This window comes from Neofelis nebulosa, chromosome 2 (genome assembly GCF_028018385.1).
Source record: "Neofelis nebulosa isolate mNeoNeb1 chromosome 2, mNeoNeb1.pri, whole genome shotgun sequence".
Lineage (NCBI taxonomy): Eukaryota > Metazoa > Chordata > Mammalia > Carnivora > Felidae > Neofelis > Neofelis nebulosa.
In genome coordinates, this window is record NC_080783.1 from 126128110 (window position 1) to 126149558 (window position 21449).

General features: G+C 43.8%; 1 long non-coding RNA gene across 8 annotated transcripts in view; it reads left to right on the top strand.

The window, feature by feature from the left end:
- Window positions 1-1567: 1567 nt before the first annotated feature.
- Window positions 1568-21449, top strand: part of LOC131504182 (uncharacterized) — a 45711-nt gene continuing 25829 nt past the window's right edge. For 3 of the 8 annotated variants that reach the window (XR_009257839.1, XR_009257844.1, XR_009257845.1), the window contains exons 1-2: window positions 1569-2581; window positions 2678-2869. This is a non-coding gene — a long non-coding RNA (uncharacterized LOC131504182). Of the gene's footprint in view, window positions 2582-2677; window positions 2870-21449 lie in introns of all 8 variants that reach the window. The other 5 variants (XR_009257842.1, XR_009257840.1, XR_009257841.1 and 2 more) reach the window with 4 other exon arrangements.

Consider the following 21449-nt stretch of genomic DNA (forward strand, 5'->3'; position numbering starts at 1 on the left):
GGACGTTGAAGTGTAATTTGGGGGGAGGTGGAGCCATGCTAGTAATGGTCCAATTGTGGCCTTGAAAAGTTATTTGAAGTGATCAGGACAAGGTTGGGGGAGGCTAGGGTGTCAGATGAGTTGGCCTCAGCAATTTGTCTCAGGATGGTGGTGGGAGTTAATACAGTGGTGACTGGGGAGAGTCCTCAGCATGGTGTGGGCCAGGGTCAATGATAGCAGCAAGAGGTGAAGGCAATGAGCCATGCAGCTTGAGCAGGACTTTAAATGAGAGTAGAAGAGTAATAGCATGGAGCTGGCAAGGGATGGTGGGAGACTGCTGACTCCAAGTGCACCCTTCTTGGCTGGAAAATGGAACTCGTGGGAGCAAGAGACACTTTCATGCAAGAGGGCTGCAAGGGAACCAATGTCCTTGGGGTAAGGCCAGGTTTTAGTTACTGTGAGAAGGAGGATATATGGAAAGTTCTTGGAGAGTGTTGTGGATGTAGAATTTGCATATAGTGGAATGAGGGTTACTAAGAGCGCAGGGGAAAATATTCAAAAGGCAAACAGCAATGTGAAGGTGGAAAGGGCAAAGGTGATGAGCAGTTTGTAGGACTCAAAGTACAGCAACTGAGTTTTCATCCATGTATCACAGCACTTGGTAGGCACAGAGTAGGTGCTCAATTAATGTATCTGAGGAATTGTGTAAATCCGTGAATAAATAAAGTCTCTTTTGCAGCTGCTCACTTTGGTTCTCTATTTGTTTGCTGGGAATGCTGCTGCTTTTATCCCCCTAGCTCTGAAATTTATAGCCGCGTCCTCTCCAAAGCCCCAGTTCTTTCCATCTGGCAGAGTGGGTGTCTTATTATTCTATCCCATTTCACCCTAGGAGGGCGGGGAAAGTCAGGGCTGAATCTTCCTCTGGTTACTACTTGGGAGAAACTGAAGGTCAGAGAGAGCAACGAGTTCACCCACTATCAAGGATTAAGATTTAAAGTAAGACAGGGAAAGAAATAGCAGGGCTTCCCCCTGTTCTGGCCTGTTCTGGCCCCCAAAGCAGCCCGAGAAGGGTGCGTGGGGGGCTCTCAGGGAGCAGCTGTCCAACGTGGCCTGTGGCCGGTCAGGCTCTGCACAAGGCAGTCTCCAGCAGGTGGGGGTGTGGAGTTGCGGAAGGCTGGCAGCTTTGGGTGGAATGAGAAGGCAGAGACGCCTTGCGGCTGCAAGACGGGAGCGGCTCTTCCGAGGAATGAAGTCTTTGGGGTATGTGCGGCCAAGCTTGGGAGATGGACTTCTGCTAACGCCTTATTTTCCAGCCGTCACTCCACAGCCATGTTGCTTCGTTAGAGGAGCAGGAAGCAACAGGAGATGGATGCCCCCTGCCTCTTTTTCCTCTTTGGCCTCAAGGTCTGAGTCCTGAGGTCTTGACGGTGGGGAATGTAGCCTCATGGAGAGTGCACAGGGTTTGTGGCTTCTAAGTCCCGGCGCCCCCACACTCTGGCCACGCACACAGGCTATTTCCAGACCTCTGCGAGTGAGTGATAAAGGCGCCTGTCCCACCTTCTCACGCTTTATAGGTGAAAGCCTTGGCAGACTGAAGACTGTAAAAATATAAGAATTTATTGTTAATGTTTAATGGGGTAGTTAGTGGCAAAAATATGATCCTCGATCTATTCTAGAGGAGGAAAGAGGACCTTTAGGAAAGAAGACTTTCTTATTTGCAGAAGAACTGACCCTTTTGACTGTATGTTTTCACCTCTGTGAGGTCATAGAGTGGAGGGGTAAGAATGCCAACTTGCGGTGGAACATGGGAGGGAGGTATAAGCACTCGGGAAACAGAATGCACAACAATAAACTACCATCTCTTAAGTATCTGCTATACTCCAGGCCCATTACACGTGTTGTTTAACATCATCATCACAGCAGGCTGACCGGGTAGATGTACTTATCTTTCTAACTAGAAATGGAGCCTTAGAGTCTGAGAGGTTAAGTACTAACAGAGAGTTCCCCAGATAAAAAGTAGCAATGGCAGGATTTGAACCCAGGCCTGCTTGGCTCTAATAGCCCAGGCCTTTCCTGCTGTAATGTGTGGCCTTATACTTGACTAAATCTCCAAAAAACTTTTCTAGGGACCTGTCCTAAGCTGGTTACTTAAGAATCACTCAGGAAACTTGTAAAAATGCAATTTTTAAGCACTCCCCTAGGGAGAATGTCATCACAGATTTAGGTTTTTCCTTTCTCTTTCTTTCTTTGCATTTCATATCCTCCTCCATTACTTCAGCTGCTTAAGGGACTACAGTAATCAATACTTTTTGTCTTTCAAACATCTTATACCTTATACTTTTTCTTGAAAACACTGACAAATGCACATTCATTTTGTCAAGCCAGGGACCCCCGAGGTTCCCCAACAGACTGTTATACAATCAGCAACTCCCACTTGTTCCAACAATATACTTTTATCCACTTATTCTGCTGGGGTGCAAGAGTCATCTTTAGGACACAGTTCACTGCTGGGAGAGGCCTCCCCTTGGGCAGGACTTGCCCTAGTAGGGAAACAGAAGCAGAAAGCAGTGGATTCCTGGGGTTTTATTCATCTAATCATTCAGTAAGTAATAACTGAGTACTATGTGGCAGGCAGGGGCGAGATGTTGGGGATGGAGTAATCATAAAACAAAGTCTCTGTTCTCATGGGGTTTTGCAGAGGTGGGCACAGAAAGCCTGACATCTGAGCTGAGACCTGACGGATGACAGAGTGAACCGTGAATTGCTGGGGAAAAGCATACCAGGCAGAGGGAACAGCGAGTGCAAAGACTCCCTTGGGGGAGTTTGAGGTAGTGCAAGAAGGCTAGTATCCAGCAGGAAGCCTGGAGTGGAGTGTGCAAGAAGGAGCAAGGTAAGAGATGTAACACAGGTTAAGTAACACAGGTTGGAACACGTGGGGCCTTGTAAGCCATTGTGAGAATTTGGAGTTTTCTTCCAAGTAAGATGAGAAGGAATTGGAGAGTTTTGTGCAGGGGAGTGACATGATTCAGTTGGGGTTTTCACGGGGTCACTCTGGGTGTGGTGTTGAGAATTCACTCTAGGAGAGGGGCACCTGTGTGGCTCAGCTGGTTAAGCGTCTGACTCCTGGTTTCGGCTCAGGTCACGATCTTACAGTTCATGAATTGGAGCTGGGTGTTGGGCTCTGTGCTGACAGTGTGGAGCCTGATTGGGATTCTCTCTCTCCCACTCTCTCTGCTCCTCCCCTGCTCATGCTCTCTTTCTCTTTCTCTCTCCCTCTCAAAAATAAATAAACATTAAAAAAGAGAGAGAGAGAGAGAGAGAGAGAGAGAGAATTAACTCTAGGGGGGCAAGGGTGCTAGCTGAATCCCAAAGCAACTTTGCATATCTCTTGAACATTTTGTCTGATTCGAGTCCTCATCCCTACCACGTTGGCCAGAGGGGGAACACAGGCCCTCTCTGATCCTCTGCCATCATCCTCCCTGCCCCTCCTGCCCCTCTTAGTGGTATACCGTAATTTCCAATGGTTGCAAACGCATAGTGGTGGTAATGGTGGGGATATTGGCCACATTAGTGGTGTCACAATGCCCCCACTGTACCAGAAATAAAGAGATCTCAACTGTGGGAACAAAATGGCAGAGCCACACCTCATTTACTCGCTGACTCACTCACTTATTCTTTTAACTTCTGTTGAGCACATACCTTGTGCCAAGGACTGCACGAGCCACTGGAGAATGAGGCAGTTTTGAAAAGGTCCCTAATATGTAAACACTGCCTTAGAGGAAACTCTCAAACTAATTACTAACATTTATCAAGCACTTTGGATGGGTCAGACACTGATTTAAGTGCTTTTTATGTATTACCATATTTAATCATTTAAATTAACTCTATTAGACAGGTACTATTTTACTTGTCATTTTAAAGATGAGGAAGTTGAGGCACACGGAGGTCAGGTAAGCTGGTCAAGGTCACCCAGCTATAAAGTAAACTGAGATCTGGGCCCAGAAAATCTAGCTCTACTACTGTGCTTCTTAGACAAAAGGAGAGATGGCTAAATGTACAATTATAATGCGATGTGATGAGTATTCACTAGAACTACTGGGAGCTTTTGACATTATTGAGGGGCAAGACCCAAAGCTTTTTCAAATTTCCAATCCTGTTAATGCCACTGTAGTATATAACTTCTCCCCATAAAATGCTGTAAAGTACAACTAAGATTTTTAAGTGATGCTTCCAGATTCTTAATAAAAGATTAAAGTAATTTATAAAGCTATTTTCTGGCTAAGAACCATCCCTTTCTTGGACTGCTTCACTCACTCATCATTTCCATCACAAGCTGATAGCTTTTCTTTGGGCAGCCCATTCTTCACAAAGGGAAAAAATAGTTTTTATAACAAGGAGAGGCCAACCAAACTGGGCTGGGCTCGGAAGGCCTGGAGGTGGGTGGTGGCTGGGCTTACTCATTGTCTCAGCTATTCCTTTTCTGTGGGGACCTCATAGCTGGCTGGAATCGAGTTTGTGCCTTGGGAAAATGACAAATCACGTTAAGTTGTGGACCTCTGGGATCCTTTGGGAACCGTTAACCACAAATCTTACATCTTAGAATGCTGAGGGGGTATATTACTAGAGTCTCAGGTGATGGGAGAGCACAGACTGGGCCACAGACTAACTCTGCTTGGAAAAGACAAGGAGAGCTTCAAGGGGTAGATGAAGTTGAGTAGGGCTTGAAAGATGCATTGACATTCATCAGGCAGTAAGGTGAAGGTGTTGTAAGAAAGGAAGAGTTTGTTTCAAGGATCTGAGGGAGGGCTCAGCCGTCTAGGCCTTCTAGAATCATTCCATCCCAAAACACTAAATGTCTTGTGGGGTGGAATCAAAGTGGGACTTTTTCTACTTCGTATGATATTGTAATAAAAAGTTATATCTTCCCTCTTGAGTGTTCTCTCTCTCTCTCAAGCTTTATTGAGGTATAATTGGCATACAATAAACAGCACATAATTAAGTTCACAAATTTTATGAGTTTTAAACATATTTATGAAGCTGTTGCCACAATCAAGATAGCGAACATACCTGTCACCCCCAGAAGTTCCCTGTGATCCTTTGTACTCCCTCCTTCCCACCCTTTCTTGCCTCTTCACTCTTTAACTCTTGAGACCACGGATCTGTTCCCTGCCACTATAGATTGGTTTGCATTTTCTAAAATTTTATATAATGGGATCATACAAAATGTACTCTTTTTTTTTTACACATAATTCTCCCACTTTCTTTCACCTAGCATAATTATTTTGAGATTCATCCATATTGTTGTATGTATAGTAGTTCATTCCTTTTTACTGTTGAGTAATACTCCATTGTATGGGTGTACCACCATTTGTTTCTCCATGCTGCTAATAATGGGCGTGTGGGTTGTTTCAATTTGGGGCTATTACAAGTAAAGTTGCTATAAGCATTCTTATACAAGTCTTTTATGGACTTGTTCTGTCTTTTCATTTGGGTAAATATCTTGGAATATGGCAGGAAATAGGTTTACTTAAAAAAAAAAAACCTGCCAGTTTTTCTAAATGGTTGAACCATGGAAGGTTCAGTTGTTCCACGTCCTCGCCAACACTTGTATGGCCATCTTTGAATTTTAGACATTCTAATAGACTTTTAGGGGTACCTCACTGTGGTTTTAAATTTGCATTTCTTTGATGACTAATTATGTTGAGCATCTTCTCATGTAGTATTTATTTTCCAACTGTTTTCTTTGTTGAAGTGTCAGCTCGAATCATTAACCCATTTAAAAAACTGGTTGTTTGCATTGTTGAGTTTCTAGATCTGTTGTGTATTCCGGACACAAACCTTTTATCAGATATATGTTTTACAAAGAGTTTCTCCAAGTATATGGCTTGCTATTTTATTCTCTTAGCAGTGTCTTTCATAGAGCAAAATGTTAATTTTGATGAAATTCAATTTATCAACTTGTTTTCTTGTATGGACTGTGCGTTTAGTGCCACGTCTGAGAAATATTTGCTTAACCCAAGTTCAGGAAAGTCTTTTATGTTTTCTCTTAGAACTTTTAGGTTTTTTTTTTTATTGAGATATAGCTCGCCTACTCTTTAAAAGTGCACATTTCAGTGGTTTTTAGAATATTCACAAAGTTATGCAACCATCACCACTATCTAATTCCAGAACATTTACATCACCCCCTCAAAAAACCTTGTACCCATGAAGCAGTCATTCCCCATTTCTCCCTCCTCCCAGACCCTGGCAACTGCTAATCTACTTTCTATATCTATGGATTTGTCTATTCTGGACATTTCATATACACCGAATCACACAATATGTGGCCCTCTGTGTTAGACTTCTTCATTTACCATAATGCTTTCAAGGTTGTCCAGGTGGTAGCATATATAAGTACTTTAACCCATTTTATGGCTGAATAATATCCTGTTGTATACATATACTGTATTTAATTTATGTATTCACGAATTGATGGATGTTTGGATTCTTTCCACTTATTGGCTCTTATGAATAATGCTCGTATGAACATTTGTGTATGAGGTTTTGTATGGACATATGTTTTAGGTTCTTTTGGATGTATAACCAAGGGGTGGAATTTCCGGGTCATATGGTAACTCTGTGTTTAAACTTCCTGAGGAACTGCTGGAATGTTTTCCAAGGCAGCTGCACTATTTTACACTCGTATCATCAATGCATGAGAGTTCCAATTTCTCCACATCCTCTCCAATACTTGTTATTGTTCATGTTCCTTTTTTTTTTTAAGTTTATTTATTTGTTTTGAGAGAGAGAGAGCACTCATGTGAGCGGGGGAGGGGCAGAGAAGGAGAGGAAGAGAATCCCAAGCAGGCTCTGTGCTATCAGTGCAGAGACTGACATGGGGCTCGATCCTAGGAACCATGAGACCATGACCTGAGCCGAAACCAAGAGCCATATGCTTAACTGACTGAGTGCCCCTCATGTTCTTCTTCTTCTTTTTTTTAGATATAGTCATCCTGATGGGATATGACATCCTAGTATGCCATTTTGGTTTTGATTTGTATTTTCTTAATGAGTAATGAGGTTGAACATCTTTTCATGTATATATTGAGTATATTTTTTTCTTTGGAGAAATGTCTATTCAGATTCTTTTCCCATTTTTAATTGGGTTATTGTTTTTTTATTGTTGAGTTGTAACAGTTCTTTAAATATTCTGGATACTAGTCTCTTATTGGATTGTCTTTTCGCCTAGGGGGGAAGGTTCGAGTATTCCCTACTAAGTATGATATTAGCAGTAGATTTGTAGCTATTTTTTTCCTTTTAAAAGATTAAAAAAATTTTTTTAAGTAATCTTTATACCAAACATGGGGCTCGAGCTCACAACCCTGAGATCAAGAGTCACATGCTCCACTGACTGAGCCAGCCAGGCACCCTGTTTTTTTTAAAAAATATTCTTTATCAAGTTGAGAAAATTCCCCTCTCGTCCTAGCTTACTAAGCGTTTTCATTATGAGTTGGTGTTGGATTTGTCAAATGCTTTTTCTGTATGTATTGATATGATGTGATTTTTCTTTTTTAACCTGTTAATGTAATGGATTACCTTAATTGATTTTTAAATGTTGAACCATGCTTGTATACCTGAGATAAATCCCACTTGGTCGTGGTGTATATATTTTTTTACACATTGTTGGATTCGATTTGCTAATATTTTGCTGGGGATATGGTTCAAAGTTTTTAGTTTTGATGAAGTACAATTGATATATATTTTCTTTATTTTGCTTGTATGCATTTCTTTTTTTTTTTACATTTTTTTTTACATTTATTTATTTTTTGAGAGATGGAGAGAGACAGAGCACAAGTTGGGTAGGGGCAGAGAGAGAAGGAGACAGAGAATCCAAAGCAGGATCCAGCCTCTGAGCTGTCAGCACAGAGCCCGATGTGGGGCTCAAACTCACAAACTGTGAGATCATGACCTGAGCTGAAGTCGGATGCCTAACCGACTGAGCCACCCAGGCCGCCTGTATGCATCTCCTTTTAAGCAAAACACACAAATCATAAAGTATTCTCATTAAGGACAACATATTCTAAAACCCTAAATCTCAATTTCATGTTATGGCCATTTAAAGGGTGGAATTGACATGGGGGAAAGGGAGACAGTGAGGGTGACTGCTTACTTGGACTTTAGACTTCAAAGTATGGTTGAATGATAGCCACTGACCTTGAGCATTGAACACCTTAGTCCAGGACACTGGGTTGTTCAGGAACTCCTCTAATCATGAGACTTTAGTAGCTTTCCTCCAGAAGGGATGGAGACATAGCTGCCAATAGGAAGTTACTGTCTGGGCAGGGGTGTTGCCTTAGGGGTGACTAAGAGTGAGGATAAAGGGTCAGGATGAGCAAGAGCCTGAGTCAGATTGAGCATCCCAGCTGGGTTCTCTGGGAACCAGACGCTGAGTGAAATTAGGAGTACAGAAGGGAATTAACATCTGTGAAAGGAAAAGGCAGGATGCAGGATTGGCTGGAAGGAGGTCTCAGCCCATCATGAGGACCTGCTAAAACCTCTGCCAGTCCCAGGGGGGCGCTCTGGGGCAGCACTGCTCGTTAGAACAGCTCCGCGTTGGTAGAAAAGGGCTGGACCCGTGTACCACCATCTTGCTCAGCCATTGGCTGGGACCATCCCTGAAAAGAGTAACTGTGACTCAAAAGCTGAGGGGTCCCTGAAGGAACTAATTGCTGGAGGCAACGAGAACCAACACTTTTGGTGGCAGGGTAATGAGTCCTTTATTGAAAGGGCGATATAAGCAGTAAATATCCATGTATGCCATACAGACAGATCTGAGGTTCAAATCCCAGCGATGTGTGACCAGAGGCAACTACTCTGACTCAAGTTTCCTCATCTGCAAGATGGAGAAAGAGCCTTCCCTACAGGGTTGTGGGAGGATTAAGTGATGTGAGGGTGAACGTAGTGCCTAATATAGTACAGGCACTCAATAAGGTTTCTCCCTTTCCCCTGGGTGGAAACTAGCCAAGGGAACATCTTGTTCCATGAGCCAGTTCCCACCCTGCTCTTTATAAACTTTGTTTTTTTTTTCTCACTTTCCACTAGGGGATCAAGCCCCTATGGCAGTTTCCTGACCCTCTGGGTGTGCTGCCTCTGTGTCCCAGGGCCCAACTTGTTCCTCTCCAGCCTTTCTCAGCCTGGAAACTCAAAGACCTCCATGGTTGTTTGGCTCTCCCATGCGGGGACCACTGGATGATGTTGGTATGAGGCGGGGTAATGCTTCCTGGAATGCACCAGAAGCGAGCACATTGCACCAGCTGCCTGTGAGTGCGTTTCACTGAGGATTCCTGTAAGCGGAAACCATCGTGTTCCTCTTTCTAAGTGCCTTGTTAAAAGCCTGAGGACAGATCCCTCCTCCATCACTTAATGTCTCCACCTGGGAGGTGAGGCAGTGCCTGAATGAGAAGGAGAAAGGTTTGGTCTGTCCAGTTCACTATCCTTCTTTGGGGTGCTCTGACTATTGGGATGCAGGTTTCCATGGTCCAGTTACTTTCTGTATGCCTGTAACTGGGCCCAATTTACTGGGGAGTCTCAACTCTTTGGTGTATAAACAGAGCAGTTTTATTTCTTCCAGTAACTGCCCCCGGCTACACTGTGCCAGATCTCTCTTTCCTGCTGGGGAGCAGCTCCCTTAACGACGTCTTGGTCTGGTTCCATAACTTTCCAGCCACTTTCGGTTACTACAACAGCCTCGTTCCGGTAATTAAGACTCAGTCTTTTACATTTTTAAAACTTACATTACAAACTTGATTCAAAGCTCTTCTCCTCCCCTCCCCTCCAGCATTAGCTAGTGCTGGCCATTTGGGGCAGCGGAGGGGAACTGAGGACTGCCTTGAAGGCACCCCATTCATCTCCTCTTGGAGGCCTTAGCATCTCAGGTTGAGGCTGAGAGGATGGATGGGAGGAAGAGACTTCTTTGTATGACTTACGGGGATGGGGGAGGTGTCTCATGTCCTTTACCTCTTCCTGGTTGTTTCTGGTTTTGTTATGCTGGAGAGTTCGCCTGGTCCCCTCCATCACTGAGGACGACCTTTCCCCCCTGACGCCACAGTCTCCCAGCTGTACCTCCCTTTGGCCTCACCAGAGCTACAGTCTTCCAGTGACTCCATTCTCTGGCTTACGCATCCAACTGTGAATTCAGCAGCAACCTGGGCAAATCTTTGGCTCCTGCCCTTAAGCTGATTTCTGTGCATCTCCACATGGAGCCACAGGGCCTGCTGGAGTGATTGTGGCCTTCAAGGGTCACACAGACCTGGGATGGGAGAGCTACCCCCCATCTTCCCGGTCATGCTGCACCGAGCCCCTTCAAGCCCTGCTGGGTGGGGTACTGCCGTGGGTCTCTTGCTTTCAGAATCTCCAGGCCTGCAAAGGGTCCAAGTCTTTGCATTCGAATATAATTCTAGATCTCAGGTAGAGATGCCAAACAGTCTGCTTTTCATTCCCACTGTGGGGGTGTGGAACAAACAGGCCGGTCAGCTGTAGTCCTAGGCTTTCGAGACAATGATCTGTGCCTGTGAGGCATCATGGGGTTCATACATTCTCTTTTCCTTTGCATCAGGGTGGAAAAGCACCCCATTTCTTCTCCATGGTGGGGGGAGAGGACAGGCCTGCCTTACCATCTCCCCTCCTATCAGTCCTTTTCATGCCCTGACTGGAGGTGGGCTAGGCTCTGGTTGATTCCAAGGTTTCCTGCCTCCATATGCTCTGTGTGGAGGTGGCTGTGTCCATCTGCTGGTGACTTGATGGTAGCTCTTGGGGGGGTGACCGGCTCCTCTCCTGATCTTTAGGCTTTGGCTTCAAGTCTATAATAGGAAAACACGCAAGGATTTGCTCAGCAGTATACCAGAATACCTTGTCTCTTGTCCTCTACACCATGTTGAAGTTGTTCTTCCCTCCTGGAAGGATTCCTTGATTACATCCCATCAGACTGAAATTCTCCTTTACTGCGTCCTCCCCGCCCCGCCCCAGCTCAGCTCTCAGGCTCTTCGTGTGTGGTTAGTTCACACACGAGAGCAAGTGAGGTTTAATTCATGTCTTGACCAGTTTTTATGTGTTACAAGGGTAGTTGGTGTTTATTGAACTCTTGCCACATGCCATCTACTGTCCTAAGCACGTCATCTCATCCGGTCCTCATCTTATCCAGTCTTCATGCCCCAATCCAGGGAGCTAGGTGCTATTATTATGCCCATTTTACAGATGAGAACACTCAGCAGGGATAAAAGTGTGAAGTAGCTTCTCTAACATTTATAGCCACAAATGATATAAACAAGCAGTCTAAATCCCAAGCTCAGATCCTCTACCAGTATTCCGTTCTGCCTACTTGGTTTGATCCTGTGGTCCGTCTGCCCCCTCCGACTTCCTCACCCGCAGAGCCCTAAGTGAGTACTTGCAGATCAGTGTGAAGTACTTCCCATAATGATTTTGTTTGGACTAATTTTTTCCCGGGGAGACCTGAGGTCTGGGCCGCATATCCAGGATAGTCCACCTGAGCACTTCTTTCCGTCTGGAAAATGAAAATCTCTATTGTTTGTGTGGTGCATTTACTTCCATTATCTCCTGGGTGCTTGTAACTGCTCTGAGTATAAAGGTGTTATCATCGTTCTCTTTTTTTTTAAAGTTTATTTTTATTTACTATGAGAGAGAGAGAGAGAGAGAGAGAGCGCGCGAGTGAGCTTGTGCGTGCAAGTGGGGGAGGGGCAGAGAGAGAGAGGGAGAGAGAGAATCCCAAGCAGGTTCTGTGCTGTCAGAGCAGAGCCCGATGTGGGGCTCGAACTCACGAACTGTGAGATCATAACCTGAACTGAAATCGAGAGTTGAACACTTAACCAACTGAGCCACCCAGGCGCCCCTCACCATTCTCTTTTTATGGGTGAGGAAACTGAGGCACAGAGGCGAGATGCTTGTGTGAGGTTATGCAGCTTGTATGCATGGGGCCTGGGACCTGGAACCAAATCTTCTGTGTCCGTTCTATCATGGCACAGGTTCATCCCCAGTGTCCTTCGCCTGGGACCCTCAAGCTCCTGTCCCTTTGCTCCCGTCTCTTCTAGCCTCCTCGCACTGACCTCACCCACATCCTCCTGCCTCTCCCAGGGCCTGGAAGTGCCTCTTGGTGTAGGGGAACTGGGTGGGCCTTGAAGCCTTCTGACCGTGACCCCCAAGCCCCTTGAGGGGCTGCTCACTGCCTTTATCGGCCCTAGTCACCGTGGACGTTATTTATTGTCAGATAAGTGTATTTCCAAATACAACAGAAAACGAACAAATAACCGCAGTGACAGAGCTGTAAAACACCCTACCGGCTCGCTCACTTGAAGAAAAGCCTGCACAACTAATTAACCCGGGCAGGCCTCCGTGGTGTTTGGAAACAAGCTTGGAATTAATAGTGCCCTTCTCAGCTGCTGGAGCCAGCCGCTAAATCTTCATTGGGCAGTAGCAAGAGAGAGACACAGAGAGTTATAGAGACAGAGAGAGGCCAAGATGGAAGTGTAGACAGAGAAACAGGGCAAGATAAACACAGTTATCCATTTGCCTCCAGACCCATATATATCATCTTAGCTAGACTTTGGATTCTAGAAAGACAGACAGATAGACAGACTGCATTTCTTCTTAAAGTGAGAGGTAAGAAGAGAAAATAGAGCCTTTGTCTAGCTCAGAGCACATCTTGTTTCTGTACCACTAAAGTCAGAGAATCAGAGGCTTCTGGGCTGGAAGGGGCTTATGAGAGGTCGTCTGATTCAGTGGCTCTAAGATTATTTTTAGCAGCAAAACGCTTTCTTGAAATGAAGTCACCTGAAGAAGTAGCAGAGCACCCCAATAGGGTTTGTGGCCTCTAGCAGCCCCTGCCCTCCTGCCCACATGGCTGGCAGCATCCCCAGGACCCTCAGGGCTCTGGAGAGCATAGCTGGAAAACTAAAGCCACCTTGGCCTCGGTGTGGTAGGGCTCTGGAGTGTCCCTTGTCACTGGATTCAGGCTTAGCCTAATTTGGGAGTCACCAGAAGGGACAGTGTGGTAGGGAGGATCCACCTGGTAAAGGAGGTGGGCTACCCAAGCGGATCTCTACTCTCATTCTCTAACCTGTTGGGTCCTTGAACTCCAATGTCTACTTTCCCCAGAGACCTTTGTTGGCAGGAGTTGGGGAACTGGCTTGTTGAACTTCAGTGATGGAGTCTCAGTGGGTGAACTTCATGAATCATTACCTGACCCTGACTTTGTCTCAGGGAGGCTCTGTATAGGTCCACATCAAGTTCAGGAGGGGGAACCAAGAGTATGAGAAGGATGCCTCCCTTCTCTGGAAGAATATGGATGACTGCCAGAAGGGGACTTCCTAAGAGGCCATCCAGGTATGCCTTGTCGAGATGACTGGTGATCTACAGGGGAAATTGTACTTTGTACGTTTTTTTCCCCCTCATCGAGGAAGGAGAGGTAGTGGCCTGAGGCTGCCATCCATCTGAGTGTCTCTGTGAGGATTTGTCTGTTCTTCTCTAGGGAGGTTGCCACTTGCTTCTGGAGGCCCTGTTCTCCACATTAAGAGGGGAAAACCCCCGAGGCCAGGTGGAAAGGCCGCCCTTGGAGTTAGTAGTGGGTGGGGGAAAGGATGTAGACAGTGAGACCAGGCACTGTGTTTGGAGCTTTCCCATTTCCGATGAACCCTGAGCGCCCTTGGCTCAGGCCTAGACAACAAGGGGGCACAGTAAGGAGGAGAAAACACAAATCAGGAAGTAATGCTTTTTTTGAAGGAGAAATTATAAATTGCAATTTAATCACATAATTACTTTGACACTCTCAAGCAAGCTAATTTCTTCCCTTGCCTCATTTCATCCACTCGGTGAGATGAATCTTAATGAATAATGTCCTATGAATATTTAATTTTTGATCAATTTGAATTTTCTCTGGCATACCTGCTGGAGACATAAATCAGCTTCTATTTTACCCAGCAGAGTGAATTTGATAGCGGTCTGGGTGGATCTCTGTCCATGGCCACAGAAGTGGCTTGCCTGAAAGTCTGGTTTGCCACCATCTCAGTATCATGATTTGGACATCCCTGATGCCTTCCCTAAGCTGGGTCCTCTATGCTGGCCCCACCAGCAGATGCCTGAAGCCAGTGATTCTCCAAGCAGACAAAGTGGATCCACAGATGACTTCCCACAGGTGCTCCCTCTCATATCCTTATTTTCCCAGAGACTTAAAGAGCCTCCCTCCTGATACTGACTTTATCCTTCCTGGCCCCTGGGGACAAATGTTACCATTCAAGACACAGGTATCTGTAGAGGCAACATTAAGAGAAGTATCATTCTCAGCTGTTAGGGAAGGCATATTTCATGAGACAATACTTGATATTTGTACAGCACTTTATGGTTCGCAAAGTGACTTCACGTCCATCTTTTCATGTCTTAACACATCCCCGTGTTTTAGCTCTCTTTCCTAGCTGTGAGGTGAGGAAATGGGGCTGGAGAGAGCTCTTTCTTACTTTGGTCAGGAGGGTAAGTAGAAGAACTCACACCCTGGAAGGACTCCTGAGTCGAAAACCAGGAAAATGAGTCCCAAGTGAGCTATCTATAGAAAGGGAAGTTGAATATTTGGTACTGGGATCTGGTGGAGGAAAGAAATAGGCAAGCTGGAGGTGGGCTCAGTAATGGGTCAATGACAGTGATGGTACTTTTTGAGAAAGTAATTGTTTCAAGGGGATAGAGCACATGGTTAACATGTATTTTGAATGTATACCCATATCCTGAAACTTCTGTTTTCCTGAAGCTCTCCACCCACGAAAGCAAAACATTTTAGTGCTTTAGGAAGGGCAAGAACTTCCTAGAACAAAGAAGTCATTGTTCAGCTTTAAATCTCAGAGACAACTTCCTGTTTCGAAGTCCATTAGGACCAAACACTCTTGAAGGTAAGGTTTCATAGAGAAGGAAGATACATTTTTGAATTCATTGCCCTCCCTGGTCATAGAATATGATCATAGAATTTTCTTATAAACAATAGGATAGAGCTGGTTCAGACTCTGGTGTTATGGAAGTCACTTTGGAAGCTGAAGGGGTATGGAAGAAGAAGGGAAAGATGGAGGAGGGACAAGAGACTCAGAATCCAGTGTCCTCATTTCCAACTCCCCTGGGCCAAAATACCGGACATGGTCAAAACATTCCAGGGGTATGAATGAATCAAGAACATGGCATTTAATGTCTCCAGCCTTGTATTCCCCTCCATACGGCACAGGAGTTAAGGTGAAGGGAGGTGGGCATTAGATGAGACTGAAGTAGTCCTTCCATTCTCCATGGCCTGGGCTGTTGGGCCACAGAACTTGGAAGCTCTTATGTGCCCTGGTTGAGATGCCGAGAGAATTTGTAGTTGAGCGGAGGACTGGGGTTGGAATGAAGACTTCACAGAGCAGGGGACTTTGCAACTGGAGGAATAGGACCAGAACTGTGATCTTTAGTCAAGGGTGTTAGTGTGTCTACCTGGATGACAAGTCAGTCAGGATCAGTTGTGGCCAAGTATAGGAGCCAGACCAGATGACAAACCCAGTGGCAGAGGTTAGTTTGATCAGAGGTTAGTTCTCCTCTCTCATTACTACAAGATCAAGTAAATCCACAATCTACCCAGCTACCGTTAAGGAAGAGTCAGGGTGGTTGGAGGAGAAAATCTGAAAGTCTGAACGTTTACTATGAAGAGATTGAGCCATCCAAAGGGATGTTTATGTTAGCACCAGTAATTTCCAAGATGAACTCCTTCTTTCAACCCAAGTTTCTAGAACACAGAATTTGAGACAAAACTTATATGCTAAAATTTTACTGAATAGTGCAGTCCTAGGGTAGCAAAAATAAGGGAAAAAAAGAAAGTGACATGGGGAAGGAGAGAAGGCATTGCTGAGCTAGCCACACAGCTTCACAAGAAATCCCTTTTGATTGTTCAGACACATGGGCCTTCTTCCAGATGGGCCACGAGAAACCACCACACCTCAAAATAGTCTGTGGATGATTTGCATTTATTTGCTGTTTTTAACTCTTTCCTACCTTTAAATGGTCAACATTTCCCTCTACTGCACTATGAGGTTGTGCTCTCTGGGCCCTCTAGGAAGATTCTGAAGAAATAGGAGATCCCATGCCTATGATGTGGCCCTTTGTGGCAGTCAAAAAATATGTCCACAAATGCTTTCATACTCTCCTCAGGAAGTAGAGCCTAATTCCTCTCCATATGAGTGAGGGCTGGTCTTGGTGACTTACTTCTAGCAAATGGAATAAAGTGAAAATAACAATGTGTGATTTCAGAGAGTAGGTCATAATAGATATTGTGTCTTCCTTTTTGCTCTTAAATTACTTTCTTTGGGAGAAGCCAGCTTCCATGTTGTGAGTATACTCAAGTAGTCCATTGGAGAGGCCTACTTGGTGAGGATCTAAAGCCTCTTGCCAATAGTCACAAGAGTGAGCCATCCTGGAAATGGATCTCCAATTTACAACATGAAACTGAAGTGCGGTGAAGCCTTCAGTACTGAAATTCCTGTCAACATCTTAACTGCCATTTCAGGAGAGACCATTGCTAGACCCCCCAGCTAAGCCACTCCAGGTTCTTAACCCACAAAAACTGTGAGATAATACATATTTGTTGCTCTAAGTCCCTAGTTTTGAAGTAATTTGTTACAAAGCAATAAGTAAAAACATACCCTTTATCTGAGTCTCTGGAAGTGGTAAGAGGAATAAGAATCTTCATAGGTCTTATTGAATCAGACCTGGGCACTGGAGTTGCTGTGGCTCCTGCCATGGTAGGCACACTGGAGCATCTGCAGAAGCTCTCACTTTGGAGAAGGCTGAGAGTTAGGAGATGAAGCAGTGGTAGCTGTGGCTGGGACTACCTATTGAGCATGTGGCTGGATGAAAGAGGCAAATAGGGCCAAGAAAATCTGGGGAGACCCATGTACTGGGTCTGGTCCACTGAATTCCTGTTCCTTAGTTCAACCCTTCCCACTAGGGTGGAGTCTCCAGAAGCATAGCTAAGCATGTTACGGAGAAATAAAGAAGCCACAAATGTTTGCATATCTGCATGATAGTGTGAGTAGAATGCAGACAACTATTTTTATTAAAATAATAAATTCCTGTTGCAAAAATATTAAAACAATATGGAAAATGCACAAAAGATAAAGCAAGCATCACCCAACAACCCATGATCCAGAGAGAACACTGTTATGTAACTTCATTTTTTATACTCACTCCTTATGTTGACATTTTCCTTTGCCAATAAATATAATTATACTTATCTTTTCATCAAACATAACGGACTAGATGTTCCATGAAACTCCTCCAGGGACAGTATGCCCCAAGTGATGGAATATATATATATATATATATATATATATATATATATATATATATTTCCTCCCCCTTTAAAAATGCATAAATGTATGGCTGAGTTGGCACAAAATAAAGGGAATGTCTTAGGGATAAAAACCAAAAAGCCAAAAAACAAACAAAAAAAAAAACAAAAAAAAACCAAACCCAAAAAACCAACCCAACAAAACCAAACCCCATGAATCTAAAAGAGTGATGTATGTATAGAGCTAGTCATTTTCTTAGAGATTATTTGGGGTTTAATAAGTAATATGGGTCATATACAAGATAAATGGGAGATAGAGCTCAGAGCCCAAGCAGGCTGGATTCTTACACAAAACTGGGATCCCAGAGGGTGAAAATCCCAGTAGGTGAACTACAAAAAACACATTCCACGGAAGAAGATAGTTGATGAAGAAACTTGCTTGTCATCCTTGACTTTAATGGAAAGGAAGAAAAAACATAAAGATAAATGTTTTCTTGGAGAAACCCAAATTCACCCAAAACCCCAGGCTGAAAATTTGAAGTGTTCTGGATTGGTGAGATACCCAGGGCTTGGAAAGAACATATTTAAAAAAAAACTTGGCCTCCAAGAATTCTACAGACAAAGTTCCAAGGGACACGGGCTTCATAATCAACATTCAACAAACACACGAGGAAATGAACTACCATGAAAGAGACTCAATATAAATAACAAATGCTTCGGAGACTATAATGACCTGTACTTACTCAATATGGAATATGAAAGAAATATGTTTAATTTTTTTTACAAAATAAAACAGTATTGGAAGTATAATGAGGGAACAAAAGGCTATCAGAATAACCTAATCAGATGTAAAAGAGAAACAAATACTTCTAGAAAATAAAAATATCTAATCATTGAAATGAGCAACTGGATGGATGTGATAATAAATTAGACACAGCTGAAGAAAGACTTAGTGGTCTGGAAGTATTGCTGAAGAATGATCTAGAATACAATAGAAAGACAAAGAGATGAAAGAGATAGGAGATATAAAGGACAGAGTGAGGAGATACAACCTACATATAATTGAAATCCCAAAGAATGGCAGAGAGAATGGAAATAATAAGAAAGATAATGACTGAAAAGTTTCCAGTCTTGATGAGAGACTCTAGTCCCCATTTTCGACAAGCCTAGTGAATCTAAAACTGGATAAAGGAAAATAAGCCCGCATTTTGTAGAAAAGTAGAAGAATACTGAAGACAAAGAGAGGATCCTAAAAATAGAGAGAAAATATAGATTACTTACAAAGCAATGAGCATTTGGCCCACAGCTTATTTTTCAACACATCTACAGAAGTCAGAAGACTATGGAATAATAGCTTTGAAGTGCTAAGTGAAAATATTATGTAGAATTCTACTTTCATTAAAATGATCTCTTAAACATGAAGGCAAAATAAAGACAATTAAAAAATGTTTTAAAAACAAAAGTGATACAATTGACTCCCAAGACACACTCACTAAAGGAACTAAGATATATACCAGGAAGAAGAAAAACACTCCCCAGATGTTTGAAGTACAAGAATGAAAGGTGACAAAAGAAAATGGTAAGTGTATAAATAAATATTGATTATATATAATAATCATCATCATCTAACTTGTGGGGTGAAAAATCAAGTTAGATCTAAAATCATGGACAAATTGACCACATTTAGATAGAGATCAAAAATAGGAAAAATGAGGGGCGCCTGGGTGGCTCAGTCGGTTAAGTGTCTGACTTTGGCTCAGGTCGTGATCTTGAGGTTTGTGAGTTCAAGCCCCATGTCTGGCTCTGTGCTGACTGCTCAGAGCCTGGGGCCTGCTTTGGATTCTGTGTCTCCCTTTCTCTCTGTCCCTCCCCCTGCTTGCACTCTGTCTCTCTCTGACTCAAAAATAAACGTTAGGAAATATAGGAAAAATGAAAAATTTTCTTTCTTTCTTTTTTTTTTTTGAGATACATAGATGTGTGATAAAATTATGAAGGAAAGGAAAAGAATGATTAGTACAAAATTTGGGGTAGTGGGATCGGATAGGGCATGCAGGAGATTCTGAAGTTGTAGTGAATATCCTATTTTTTTGTGGGGAGCAGTTAAGAATACTATGTATATTTATTTCAACAGACTGTTTTTTTAGTATTGTTGACACACAGTGTTACATTAGTTTCAGGTGTACAGCATGAATATTCTATTTCTTAAGATAGGTGTTGGATATTTGGCTGTGATTTTTTTTTTATTATGGGCAGTTCTCTAAAATATTAAATATCATATGTTAAACGTTAAATTATACATAGCTTTTGGCATAATTATAAGTGATGTTGTGATGACCATTGGTCTAACGTATCTCTTTTAATACACCTTAAGTAAATTTCTGGAAAGAAGATTTTTGAGGAAAAGGGTGAGTACAGTGAGTTTTCCTTGTAACTTATTGCCAATTTCTCCTCCTGTCCCCCATGCAAAAAGTTGCACCAATTTATACTTCTACCAGCAGTGTATAAAAGGGTCCATTTCCCCACACCCTAGAGTCACTGCTTTATGTGTATTTTTTCTAAAATGTACTCTTTTTTAAAACTTTATTTATTTGTTTTGAGAGAGAGACAGACAGCAAGCAGGGGAGAGCAGAGAGAGAGAGAGAGGGAAAGAGAGAATCCCAAGCAGTCTTCAAACTATCAGCATAGAACCTGATGTGGGGCTCGATCCCTTGAGCTGTGAGATCGGGACCTGAGCTGAAATCAAGAGTTGGATGCTTAACCTGAGCCACCCAGGCGCCCCTAAAATGTACTCTTATCATATATGATATCATACATATCATACACTCTTATCATATATCAGCATGGGGAGCTGGGTTTATTTAACGAGATTGCAATGGGATGAACAATTTATGAAGTGGGTGGTAAACTTAATCCCATTTTACAGATAACGCATGTGAGAATCACTGGGGCTGAGAGAGACTCTTCCAGGTTCATACTGTGACCCCGTCTCTCAACTGCATGCTCAATTCAGTCATCATTTTATTATGGCCCACTGCTGGCAAAACTCCATTGAACCTTTGTGCTGGAAAAGTCTGATGCTTTGCACGAAAGTATTTCCTAGTCCAGTCAAGCCAGAAAAGAAGGCAGGAAGAATGTATGCTTTGTGGGGTGCTGGTGGAGACGACAGAGTAGGGGTGGAGGATAGAAATTTTCAGCATTTCTATTCCCAAATCTGAAGAACACTCCTTTCCTTGGTCCTTGTTGCTCAAGCCCCTGATTAGAAGCTTTGTAGACAGAGGGCTGGAGCCCTATTTAATCAGCCCAGCGTCTGGCACATGGAAAGTGCTCACTAAATATTTGTTGGCTCCTGGATAAACTCTGGTTGATATTTTTGTCACAAAATGTGGAGGGAGACCTGTCCCTTTGGCTCAGCCAGCTTTCTTTCTCTGCATGAAGTGAGTCTGAGCCAGGGCAGGAGAAGGGACAAGTTGACCTTCCAAGGTCCCTTCCTGCTGAAAAGACAAGGATTGTCAGTAGGCAGAGCTGCAGTGAGCAGCCCCCACTGCCCCTTCCTCCAAGGTGCATTGGCTCTAAGTGATTAGCAGGGAGATTGGCAGGCAGTAGTGGCAATGGGAGTTTAATGTTCTGGAAACCCAGTCTTTTTCCTTTTCTCCGAGGTTTTCCCTGGTGACACAGGGAAAGGTCTTGCAGCTTAACAGGCAGACAGGGATGGGGCCCGGGAGTTTTGCCATCAGAGAGTGGAATTTATCACTGTGACACCACAAGCCCAAGCACGGCTGCATTTGTTGGGGAGGTTGGGGGCGGGTTGGGGGAGGGAACAGGTGTCCTGTCCTGGGGGTATTGTCCCTGTTAAATCACCGAGACCCTGCCATGACCCTGAGATTTGACCAGCTGTCCATCCCGTGGGCCCACTCAGCCCAAGGCAGGCCCGGATACCTTTGGCTCATGGCCTCTGGCTGTAGCAAATGGAATCACTTGGTCCTGCTGCTCTAAGCTGGTAGCTAACGTCTTCTGGTGGGTCCTGTGTCCTTGTGCCTGGTTGTGATTGCAAGAGCTGATAGACCTGTGTCAATGTCCAGCTTCAGTTCTCTACGAGCTGTTTCATATCAAGGAAGCTTCTCTTCCTCTGAGC